The sequence below is a fragment of the Sphaeramia orbicularis genome, chromosome 7 (assembly GCF_902148855.1).
Source record: "Sphaeramia orbicularis chromosome 7, fSphaOr1.1, whole genome shotgun sequence".
Classification (NCBI taxonomy): Eukaryota; Metazoa; Chordata; class Actinopteri; order Kurtiformes; family Apogonidae; genus Sphaeramia; species Sphaeramia orbicularis.
The window spans coordinates 35,247,759-35,260,883 of record NC_043963.1 but is presented as its reverse complement, the minus strand read 5'-3'; the positions used below and the strand labels follow the sequence as shown (position 1 = coordinate 35,260,883).

General features: G+C 39.6%; 1 protein-coding gene across 2 annotated transcripts in view; it reads left to right on the top strand.

The window, feature by feature from the left end:
* The first annotated feature begins 1,497 nt into the window (after window positions 1-1,497).
* Window positions 1,498-13,125, top strand: part of rarga (retinoic acid receptor gamma a) — a 49,277-nt gene continuing 37,649 nt past the window's right edge. The window contains exon 1 of one of the 2 annotated variants that reach the window (XM_030139907.1): window positions 1,498-1,693. The gene's annotated coding sequence lies outside the window, so the exon portion shown is untranslated. Of the gene's footprint in view, window positions 1,694-8,618; window positions 8,750-13,125 lie in introns of those variants that run through there. The other variant, XM_030139906.1, reaches the window with a different exon arrangement.

The window sequence follows — 13,125 nt, the reverse complement described above, 5'->3', positions numbered from 1 at the left end:
TATAAGAATATCTATCTATCTATCTATCTATCTATCTATCTATCTATCTATCTATCTATCTATCTATCTATCTATCTATCTATCTATCTATCTATCTATCTATCTATCTATCTATCTATCTATCTTATTTCATGTTCTTTTTAAGAAATCCAATTTCCATTTTGCCATAGGCTTGGTTTTCCTTGACTGAGTGACTGATTGATTGATTGATTGATTGATTGATTGATTGATTGATTGATTGATTGATTGATTGATTGATTGATTGATTGATTTAGCCAGTCTATGTATTGCCTGATGTTGGATAGCAGCTGTAATATTTTCTTACAAGTAGCCTATAGGTAAGTTTAATCTAAATACCGAGGTGACTGGGACATGGGTGGGACATGGGGTTCTAGATAGGGTATAGTCTGGGACAACTGGTATTCAAGACAGATGTTTTAAATAGCCTACTTTTTGAAGTCGAATAATTAGGTCAATTTAAATCGACTACAGTTAGTCATGACGTCACCAGTATCTTGTGCAGTCCACCCAAGTGCCTATTATAATAACAATAATTGTATTATTAACATAATAATAATAATAATAATAATAATAATAATAATAATGATGATGATGATGATGATGATGATGATGATGATGATGATAACATCATAATAATAATGACCAATCAGAAGTGGGTGAACCAGAGGTGTACCATACCATTTGTTAAACCCTTTTTCAGACTTAAGTTTTATAATATGCACTACATAAACAGAGATTGTGCCATTAACATTAGCTCCGCTTTTTTGTGAAGTAAAACACAAATGACCTCCCACCCACACCTCCTCCCGTGAGTGAAAATAAGTCGATTCCTAAAAATAGGAGTTTACTATTACTATTTTAACTAATCAACTATTTGACAATTCTTGCACATCCCTGTTTGATATTTTAATATATACATTAAAATTATTATTATTATTATTATTATTATTATTATTATTATTATTATGTTTTATTTCAATAAAGTTTTGAATAACAGTCACAGGTTGCTTAAGACGACTTGTTTAACCCTGAAAGTAAAAACAAAAAAAGGCAAAAGCTTGATTTATAGGAAAAATGGTGCTCAAATGAAATAAAAACAACAGATGATTTGATTGAAATCAGTGTATTTCTGTCTCAGGACATTTCCCAGTACTTTTTTTTTTCATGAAAGAATTAATTTGTAACCACAACCTGACATCCATCCTGATGCACGTTTTCCAAACAACAACATACTCAAATCCAATGCCATAGCACTCTTTTTCCAGTCAGGATCACGGTCAAAGAGCATGGCATTAACTTGTGTTTTCTTCCCAGTCCTTGTGTTCATCCTGTGTGCGCTAGAGGGAGCCACGGTGCCAGAAATGCGCCTTTTCGGTAGCTTCCATCTACGCCCCTGAGCTGCCGGGACACAGTGACGGGTTGGCAACAAACGAAGGTAAGCTGACAAATGACTGAAATGATCTCTGAGGCGTAAAACCTAATGGCGTGATCTCTTTTACGCGCCGCCGTGGAGGACTTTTCTCCTAGAACTCTGCCGTGACTTTTGCTGTTGTCTCCTTCACAGTAAACTTGCTGGTGTTGCGTGCGCTCGTCATCCAGTATTTATGTTAGAAAGTTCGGCGGAATGCGTTCGCGTTTGGAGCCGAGGCGTCCTCTACTCTAGGCGAAGAAGGTAGGCTTGTGTACTTTACATAAATCATCTCCTGCCGTGATTAATTGGATGTGTCTGAGAATAAACCAAGCCTAAGCTGCGTCGATCCGGGTGTGTGTTTGCTGTTTACGTGTGGAAAACTCACGCACTCATCATGAGAACACGTTATGGCAGGGCACGGGATAATTACAGGCTGCTCCAACTGTTTGGGGACTGAGCAGAACAGAAGTCACTGCCAACATACACACCTGCACAGCACTGCTTTGCCTCAGGCTTTACAGACAGTCTTCATCACTGACTGTCTGTACCCCCCCTCCCCCTCCCCCTCCCCCTCTTAAACGCCCCCTCCCTCACACACCTTGTTGAATGTGCGCTTTATGTGAATGTTGCGAGTTAGGTGTGTGGCTGATGAGAGACTTTAATGTATTTCAGGCCGAGCTGAGCCTCCCATTTCAGTGTAGATTAGCTTCCAGGATGGATGATTAAGCCCAGAAAAGTAAAGCAAATCAACAAAGAATGCAGAAAAAATTCCAGGAGTTAACTGTGTTGAATAGGCAGTGATTTCTACCTCATCTGTGCAAAAAAAAAAAAAGTAAAAATTAAAACTCAACATACTAGACATTTACTCTCTATGTATTTCCACCATGGCAAAATTGCAAAAGCAAACAAAACTTTATTTTTTCATGTTTCCTGTGGAGTATTTAGTGCCCAGCTTTCTCACAAGGGCAGTTTTATGTGCAGGGAAGGAGGCATGGAAAAGAAGACCTTTCCTTTTGAGCTCACAGATTTGCAGTAATTACAGAATCACTTCCATATGTGGCTCTCTGGCTGCCTTCTCGCTGCCCCCACCACCCCTCTCTTCTCCAGTGTTCTCTCTCTTTCCCTCTCCCCTCTTTCATTTGCATTCTCCCCTCTATTCCTCATTTTTCTGCTTTCATTTTTTTTTTTTTGCCTTGCCCTCATGCACTCATTTTTTTGTCAAAACCACAGCTTAAACAAAGTTTATGATAATCAGAACATCCTGGCAATTTTGGCAAACAACAGTGCTTTTTGGTGATTCAATTAGACTACTCTTGCCAAAGAAAAAAAAAAGGAAAAAATAAAGTGTGTGTGCTTCAGCGAAGGAGGAGGGAGAAGGAGAAAAGAGACATGGACAGCAGAGGGGAAATGTTGAAGAATACGGAAATATGAAAAAGAATGGGTTCTCAGTGAAGAATTCGAGAGGCAGGAACGGAGCGTGAAAGAGGGAGAGGTGGAACAGAAAATGAGGCAGAGAGAGGGAGTAATACTTTTTGACAGAGGTGGGTTCAAGATGGGTTCATGGTGACATCATGGCTGATTTTTGAGGAAAGTATAGACGGGAGAGCCGTTCACCTTTCATTGGACACACATGTTGGGGAAAAGGCAGAGCACTGGTGCTGGCACACACACTGGTAGTTGTGTCAACAGCCTCTGAATGCACCCCAAAATATGTAAAATCCCCACTCACACACATCTGCACTGCTTTTTATTTGCTCTTTCTCCTCCTCTCCCCTTCTAGTTTTCCTTAGTTTCTTCTGCAGTAAAAAGCTTCTGGCTTTTACTCTCCATTCCAAACTTTGTGCTCATTTGTTTTTGTTAGAGGAATACATAGTGGTATATGCCCTTCGGTCCTTAACACATACATTTCTCCTTTAACCATGAGTAACTCATTTTCCTGTGAGTAGTATTCCTCTGTGTATGTTTTTACTTCAAGGCAGTTGGACTCTAAATGAGCACAGTTTGCCAGGCGGAATGAATGAGCTCCTTCATTTTACAGGATGTGTGTTTAACTCTGTAACCAAGAAAGTCCAAGCAAGTGTATATTTGTGTGTTGTGTGTACATGACTGTGCGTCGGCATGAGTATGTATGTACAAATGTATCTTTTCGTGGTGTGTGTGTTTGCCCTGCGTCCCCTGCCTGTCTCTATGCGGCACCAAATTTCACATGACATCAATCTGAATGTGGGGAAATAGTGATCTCATTATAGGCATCTTGTTACTGATTAAAACCTGCCGCCACAGGCACCAGCGCTCTGCACCCCTTCTCACCTCCGCGCCACCAATCCCATCAGCACCCCCCCTTCTCCTTTGTCTACAATCCATCACTCTCTCCATCTGATTCCCCTATATTTCTCTCCCTCCCTATTTCTATTTTACACCCGTTTCTCTCACATTACCTCTACCAGTGGCTCTCTCACCTCTTCAACCCCCTCTCTCCACAAGGGGTGTGAGGGGGGTGGATTATCCTAAAAATCTCTATGGTGGGTATGATTTTTATCAAGCTTATAAGAAATTATCATATCAGTAATGTTGAACAGATGTAATAATACTACAGGTTAAGTTTAGGGTCTTATACATATTTATTGCTCAATGTTTTTGTTAATCTTTTTAGAATGTACAGAAGCGCAGAAACAGAAACAGTGTTTTTATATCAGAACCAGCTGACCTTATTTACTGATACTTTACAACAACATATATTTTCTGTTAGCGATTATGTTTAATTTTGTATTTTTTAAGCACTACTTGAAACCCCTGCTGCTAAATCTATGTGTGTTGAACACTAATTCACATTTTCATTGTCACCTAGATACAAACAAGTTTCATTAACATACTGTAATAATTACCTAAATCAAAATAAATAAGAAAAATGGAAAATAAGAGAAAGATTCTAATTGGTAGTTATGTGCAATCTGTTCAATAAAAACACCTTTTTATTCAGTGTTTATTCAGATTATTCACTGTTTGAAGTCTACACCAGCAGCAGACCTTTTACAGCAGGAGGATATAATACTTGTATAGCTAATATGCACATTTTAGTGTTTATTTATCACACTATTGAACAATGTTATCACAGATTTTCCTCATCATGTGTAGGCTTTTATCAGATATACTGTTTCCAATAGAGATACACTGATCCAACCTTTTCCATTCTGATAAAAATCATTCTTCCTAAGTTTTGGGTATCAGCTGATATCGAGCACCAATCCAGTACGTGCGCTTAATTAAAACACAGTGTGCCTCATTGTGACTGGAATTGTTTTTTTCTGTGTAAGACAACATCAGGCTTAACCTTAAATACTACTTTCTAACTCTGTAAAACTAAATGTGACAAATGAATATGTGCATTTCTTGAATTATTTAGTTTCTGTATAGTAATTGTGCATCATGCATTAACTAGATGTAAGCTGTTGTTGAAGGAAACATTAAACACCTCCTTTTGCAAGTATTTATGGTGTAGAACACGCTATTATTAGATTTTATAAGTGTGGGTGATATTGTTTTCTGTGCGCTAAATATTTGGTGATTTATTAGACAGGTGGAGTGACACAGTATTAGATGTAAACATAGAATAACATAAGTTGAACAGATAGGTGGAGATGGATTGGAGTCATTGTCACCAACAGTCGGTTTAGTTCTTTTGGTCAGGATTCTACTGATATTCGGTTGATGCATCCCTAGCCTCAAATAAATACCCACACTGCTAGATTTTGGTCATACTGTGTTGTACATCACCGTCTCTGTCAGGCATGTTGAGTTTTTCAGTCCCACTCTCCTCACATCTCCCTCTAACCTTCTAACCTGACTTCCTCCCTCTCATGCTCCCTCCATCACGCCCTCTTTCCTCTTTCCTTTCTGCCTTTTCTACTTTTCCTCTACCAGAGAGCCCCGGGCCCCTCTTCTCCATAGCTTTGTGAATGCAAATATGCTTGAATGCAAAGTGGAAACACACGACCGAGTACGACGTTTCCATGAATATTTCATATCTTCATAAACACACCCAGAGAAGCTGCAAAGCTATGCGCCGAACAATGCCTGTGTTTGCTGGATGACTTCCTGTGAGAAATTGCCTCTGTGGATTCGACTTTTTGTCAGAGCACACTGTGTTAGGATTGATGCCGGGGCAGTGTGTTATGATGTCACAGCCTGAAGTTAATGATACGAGAACGGCAGGGGCCATAGGCCATGTTTCCAGTGGTGCCCAGAGAGGGAGATAGCACCCTGATCTATCTTCATTATCCCCCACTCTGCAGCCTCCCAGACACAATGATCATAAATCTCTGCCTGAAGCACACTTCACTGACACTGAAACACAAACACTAGTAACCTCTGACCCTCTCGCTGCTACTGCCTACATAGTCTCATACATGCACGCAGACACAGACGCATATGCACCGGGAGTGCGTGAAGCCTAAACACCCCCCCCCCGCACAAGCTCACTGTCATAATTTAATAAGGAGCACAGCACGACCTGCAAAGCAACACACACAGACACACAAGTATCTCCATGCACTTGACTGCACATTCTGACATAAATGCTTACAGTCTCAGTCAGCCTGATAGCATCAAAATTCACACGTCATGATTTGTATTGAGGCAGAGTTAGTTTTTTTCCTGTGTCCCGTGGCTGTATTTACCTTCTTGTTTCATTTTAAACAATTGCTGATTTAGTACTGCTATGTAAACAGGTAAGGGATCCATACTAGTTTTTGGTAGCCTCATAAGCAACACATAAATCAAATGTAAACGAGATAAAGATCAGCTGAAGTGCTTTTTGCTGTATGGCTTAGGTCGTTGCTTCCTGAATATAAGGTTTCTTACAAAAAAAAGACCTGCAAAGCCTCTCTCACTGCGATTCATTCAGTCTGATTATGGACTGGCACATCCATATTGAGGAAAAAAAAAATGCATGAAAGAGCATTTCAGCAGAGTGCAGAGACCAAGGGAGGCATGGTAGGAAAATCCTGAACTGGGTTGTAGTGTTTTTTAATTACAATATCTTGACTTGAATCATTTATACACACTGTGGTCAGATGGGTAGACGGGGAAGACTTAAAAATCATCAAACCTAACCTTTAAATTTACTCACAAAAAGGATTACAGGCATTTATTATGCTATTTGGATGTTTATTTTCTTCTAAAAATAGGTATATTTTTATGATCAAATTAGAAGGGCACTCTGAGAGCGCTTACCCCTGCCAAGGCCCTGTAGGCCTGTAATTCAATCTGATGTACAATCTGAACGTATTAAAAATGGAAGTTTAGAACAAGTGAGATCTGGCCTTTTTTCATTGGATTTGCTCCACAATTTAATGGGTTTATTCTCGGCCAATTCTCTGCCATTCAAAGTTTCATGACGATGAGTTTTTTGTAGAATCCTGATGTGCAAACAATCAGGAAAATGGCAGAAAAACATGTGCGTGTTAATAATTCATCTTCTCCTGAATTAATTTACAGATTGCAGCGTTTTTTTTAATGAATCTCATGCTGTGTCGGTTGAAAGACTTGCCTTAAACTGTGTCATTTGGGAGTGTGAAGTAATGGACATTGTGACTGAAGGGCATCATCCAAATTTCAGAATAAGTAGTGCATGTATAAGTTGGTTAATTTTAAAATGCTTGGTGCGCTCACTGTTAAGGATTTAGAGTTTTAGGCACGAATAATACAGCATCTCATTTTAGCGGCAGAGAGGCATCTGTTTGCATACATTGTTAGTTTGTTTTCTCCTTAAAGTGTTGGCGACCTATGCTCGGCTCAGGAGGTAAAAGTGCCCGTTGAGGTGCCAGTTTAGGTGTGCCTTCTCCTCCCAGTTCTGAGGTTTGAGGTGCTCCTCATAACCAAAACAACTTGAGAAACATTACATTCAGAAAACAGGGCACACGCCCAGAACCACAAACACATAAACACAGATCTGAAACATATGATCTCATATGGAGAGAGGGGCACATTCAGGGGCACACCCAAAGCTGTCACTGCTGCTGCTGCTGCATGGCTCTGCCATCTCATACGGGGACTTCCCTACAGTCACTGTGCCACCAATACTTTCATTTAGGAACTGAACTGATTTAAGTAGGTTACAGAAACCCACGCTTTTCTTGATTTTAAAATATTTCTAACTGCCTAATGTTTGGTAAGATGATCCCAGACTCTTGTTGAAATTATTTCCAGTCAAAGTAGAAGGATGTTTTTTTCTTTTAAATAGAAAAATAAATAAAGTAGAAGGATTTTACATACTCTGACTCTAAAGTTCAAAAGTATAAATTTTTAGTTTTGCTCTTTAATACTTCTACAATTACTTTAAAACATTTGTCCTCATACTAAGTCCTTTAACTACTAGTAGATTTAACAGTCATAGCAGTAAAAACAATTTATTGACGTTCCTTTGGGAAGATCACATGTTGTAGAGACATTGCAAGCAGTAAAACACAGCGCCAAACAAATATAAGTAACAAAAAACAGCACCTATGCGCTAAGAATCATCCACGACTGTACAGTGCAGATGGACAGGGCAGAAGTCAGTTTGGATCATTCCATAAATTTATTGTATTAAAATAAACGACTATGTGAAACGACTTTGACATTACTGGATAGATAAAGCTGTTGGCGTGCTATTTAAACAGCGTCTGTGTTGAATCAGAACATCATAACATGGAAGATCTGTGATGTTCAGGATGCTCCACCATCTTTTCTGATTAGGCAGAGAATTTATTGATTAAACACAAATGACTGGAAATCACGGCAGAACGAAGCATTTGGAGAGTTTGTGCAGTTTGTAGGTAAACTGACTCTTAAACCAAGAAGATGAAGGAGAGAAAAATAATTCACCCGAGAGACAAAGAAGGGAGAGAGAATTAAAAACAGAAACTTAAGCTCTCTGGGCCTTTTTCTTCCCTCCAGGCATTTTGTGGCTTGTGAAAAAATGTGCTGTATATTTGAAGTGTTGGGTCACGTGACATAGGAAGGCTTTATGAATCAGAGAGTATAATTATTTCTTAGTGAGTGAGAGAGTGAGTGTGTGCCTGTGTTTAGGGAGTGAAAGAGTGATTTTAAGAGGTAGAGACTGAGAGGAGGAGGAGGAGGAGGAGTGAGTGCAGGAGGGGGAGTGAGGGACTGAGCGAGAGAGTGAGAGAGAGAGACTCGCTGCTACTCTATCTTTGCTGTCAGAAGGACTCTGATGAACGCACATACATCTTTCCTCCTTGTCTCCCGTTCGTTCCACTAATCAAACCTTTCCATCACGTTCTTTATCTGTTCATCTGATCACCAACAGCACAGCCGGTGAGTAATTTTAACTTAACTAAGTTTAGAAATCGGTGCTGTCAGTCTTTGTTGTTGCACTGTTCCTTTTTTTCCCCTAACTGTCGCTCTGTTATCACGGTGAGAAACTGTATTTTATTTAGGGTTTTTTTTTTTTTTTTTTGGGAACTTATATTTGGACTCGGTAAACAGTTTTAATTAAACACAGAGCGAGAGCACAAGCACTGAGAAGATGAATCATTTTCACCTAGAATGTCCTATCACACATGTGTTTAGATGCAGTGTTTCAGTGTGTTTGTTTTCTTCGTGACTGTGAGTGACACTGAGTTTATATGAAAACATACTTGAGCATGTGAGCGCCTGCATGTGTGTCCACATATGTGCTTATTAGTGAGCTACGGTGCCGGCCTGTGGAGCTCTTTATTATTAGCATATGTGCGTGTGTTAGTGTGTACACAGTTGCATGTGTTTGATGTGTATGAATGTGTATTCACCAGAGGAGTCACCAGTCCTTGACCTGTGTTTTTATAAGCAACATATGAACACTTGGAAAAGAGAAGCATTGTTTTCCACCTTTTAAACAGCACCGGCTAATTCCTGTGGAGTGAGGTGTGTCTGCAACTCTGGTCTTAGTTTACATGGAAGTTTATTTGTTGTGTTCACATAGTTAGCAATGTCACTGAGGATAATTTATTAAAGTTGGCATATGTGCTAGGTTAACTGGTTCCACTTGTTACAGCCATGTGTAACACAGTACATTTGGAGCTGTGAGAATTTGATGTGAGATAAAGACAAGGGATGTTACATCAGAGTAAGTTGTAGTTTATTATGGTTTGTCACTGTAGTGTAGCGCTTTGTGCAGTACTTTGGTTTATGACTTAAGCAGTGTCTGGTCAGTAGGTAAACTGCCGCAGCTGGACCGCCTCAGCTTTGCACCTGCTGTCCACAGCCGTTTACCCCTGGTGGACATGACACAAGTGTGAGGGACATTTTGATTGAAGTATATTGAAAAAACACCCACAGGGATGAGTGAGAGTTACCTGCTGAAGGCCAGCGATAATATTGTTCCCCTCTACTGTCATCTGGTCTATCAGTTCAAGATGGTGACATCTAGAGTGGAAGAAACGGAGCTCATCTCCGAGGCAGAGTAATTTCATGAAGCACCACCCACGGGTCTTTTTTCAAGGACAGGCTGTCCATACAGAGCAGCTTTATCTTCATGGTGTGTAATTGCAGCATTTTGCATGTCTTCACTGACTGTATGGAATCAATTATTTATTATTTGTGCTTAGTGTTATACACTCCAGATGGTTATTGGTCATTATTTATGAACACACTTATAGTATTGTGAATGTGTTGTGTTGCCAGATTTATTGGTTTATTGAGAATATTGTACAAAGTAGACACGAGAGCGCATACCTCCACCAAGGCCCCGCAGTTGTGTCATTCATTCATTCATTCGTTTAGTCAGTCATCTCCTGTGACGTTATAAAAGGCTTAAACAAATCAAGACCCTACTCTTCTATTGGCTGTCCTCCAAAATTTAATAGGTTCATCCTTTACCCACATCCTGCCTCTCCACTAAGTAAAAAAAAGTGGTGCATTTTTTGCATAATCCAACTGGAAAACAAATAACAAACTAAGACACAAAAAAGTATACGAACCAACCATTGGAGAAAAAAAAGAAGAAGCCTATTGACTGAAACAAACAATATTTCATCTTTAATAATCTGTAATAGACTTGTAATAGACTGGTAAGACTTACCAGAGGAAATAAGAAAAAGACACCACATATGTGTTTTGTTTTGTTTGTTAGTCACATGTCTCTCAGATTTGGACATTTCTGGTCTGGATTAGAAGATTAAATGTCCTCAGGAAAAAAAAAAAGATCTGTAAAACCATCAAGGTCTTTAAAGTTTGAAACAGAAAAATAAACCTCAGTTTAGTTCATCAGCTTTTTCACATAACTGCAAAACCTGTGTTACGGTGATAATACTTTTCAGGTGTAGATAAATCTACAGGATTTACAGGAATAACTGAAACAACAAAAGCGTTTATATTGCAAAATCTGCTAACAGTCCCTCTTTGTGACTTGACTTTGAGCAGTAAATCTGGGAGTTGTTGTTACCTGTCTTTTTCTGGAATGTCTATAGCAATTAAGGCCCCAGTGGTAGGGAGGGGTTAGACAGGTGGTTTTAGGGGAATCGAGGTGCTCGCTGCCACCACACTATAATTAACAAGGAAACTATCTGCACACCATTTCCTATGTGTATTTTTGCAGGTGTGCTGCTCTGATTGTGAGGATTTACATTTTCAGCTTGCCTCTGAGCCTTCATTAAAAGATCTTCTGGCACAAAGTTTAACTACTGTGAATGTGGTTTTTTGCATGTTGTGCCTGCATGTGTTTCTCAGTGTAACTTTGACTCCCCAGGCTAAAAGTAGTGGTGGTGAAACCCATCCATTATGCATCTCTTCATACAGAGAACAGATTGTTTTCTCTCTGAGATGAAGACAGGACACACCTTTATCGCTGCTTATGTAAATCCTAAAAACTGCTCCTCAACTCTGTAGGCTTTGCCTGTTGCTTTCTTATTTTATCCTCTTCTTTTTGCTTCCTTCTGTCTTGATTCATTTCTCAAAACTCCTTCCCATCATCTGTCTTTGTCTGTTCCTGTTGTGGTGTGTTTTCTTGTTTGGCTGGACCCATTGCTCGAGTCTCCATGTTGAGCTCTCCAAAGGGCTCTACCACATCATGGAAACAGCGAGCTGTCGGGATGACTTCATCAAGTCACAAAGTGTTTTATGTCTCACTGTAAGTTCTCACTCTTTCCATACTCTAGTCTTCCACTGCAAGTCAGTACAGAGCTGTGTGACATTATGTTTAAGCAGTTAGGAACAAAAAAAGATTTAGGAATGACGTCTAATGGTTATTTATAATACACCAAAAAATAATAAATAAAGGCTTGCATGATGACACTCCCCAGCAGCGCTCCTGAAAAACAATACCTCTTAAGTGGCAAATGATTACACAGAGGTTCTACTTTGCATTGTTGCTGTAAGCAAATACATGTTTGTGTGATGCCAAGAGCAGGCAGATGTCAAACAAGTTTGAGGGGAAGGAATGCAGGGCTGTTTGGAGACACAGGTCCGTCTGTCACTAGGTGTCTCTCTCAGAGCCATTAACCAAGCACTTGTTGAAAGACAGGGATCTGTCAGCTTTGCATCAGATAATAAAGTGTTGAGGATATTGTTTTCATTGCCAAAATACTGCTGACGCCAGCAGTGAGATCAGATAACCCTCTCATTATCATGTTTCAGTAAGAACAGTTTTAATTTGTTCGTGACAGCTCAGTGTCCATAAACAGTTCCTCATGGCTGTGTATGGACATTTTTTACCAAGATGACATAAAAGACTCATTTTCTCCAGACATTTTGGAAAGTCAGTGTCTTAAATCTATTAGAACACATGGATTGTGAAGTCATTGTTTCACCTCTGTGGTATTATGACTTCATTCATGACCCACAACCTAAACATAACCCTCTCTGCTTCAGTCGTTTCCTTTACAAACTCACTGAACATAAATCATTTTGTGATGTTGACAATTGGAAGACAGTGCCTAGAAGACTTGACTTTGTGTTGAAAAATGAACAGGAGTGGGCAAGTCAGAGGTGGAAAAAGAGTAACAGGACTCGATAATTCTGCCAAACTTTCCCTGCCAGGATACATGGTACACTTCATTTATCTCCAGGCAGTGAATTTATAATTCAATCCTTCCAGTAAAAGTTTTGACTTGCTTTTCTGCTTCAGTTGATTGACACATTTGTTATTTCACCTTGAAGGAAATTTATTAAAATTTGCACATTGTAGCCTGTTGGGGAGTTGAGGAAAACCAAAGAAAATCAATGAAAATGTCTCAGGCAGAAAATAAAAAAAGGAAAAAAAAAATAAAAGGGGGGGGGGGGGGGGAGTGAAGAGAAGAGAAGCATCATGGAAATTTGGCCTAAAAGCAAATACCCTTGAAGACAAGAAACTCACAACACTTTCCTCATATAAAATGGCACTGTTACTGTAATGTCTGTGTGTTTTCCTTGACTGGAATAAGAAACATCCTCCGGTAAACAAACTGGGGCAGCGCAGAGAATCCTGTTCATATACGCCGAGTAATCACCTGTGGTTTCTTCTGCTGACTAAAAAAACCCAACTGCCTTTCTTGGTTGTGTGGCGCAGAATTTCCTGAGATGCCGTGATTTATTTGTTATTTTTGACTGCAGTTCTTATGGCCTAAGGGGCCTGACTCCGTCACAACGGTTAAGGCACAATTGTTGTTTTGCTCACAGAGGATTTGATACCCTTTGTTTGACAGACATTCAATCTGTGGGAACTGTTCTCGCTCTCT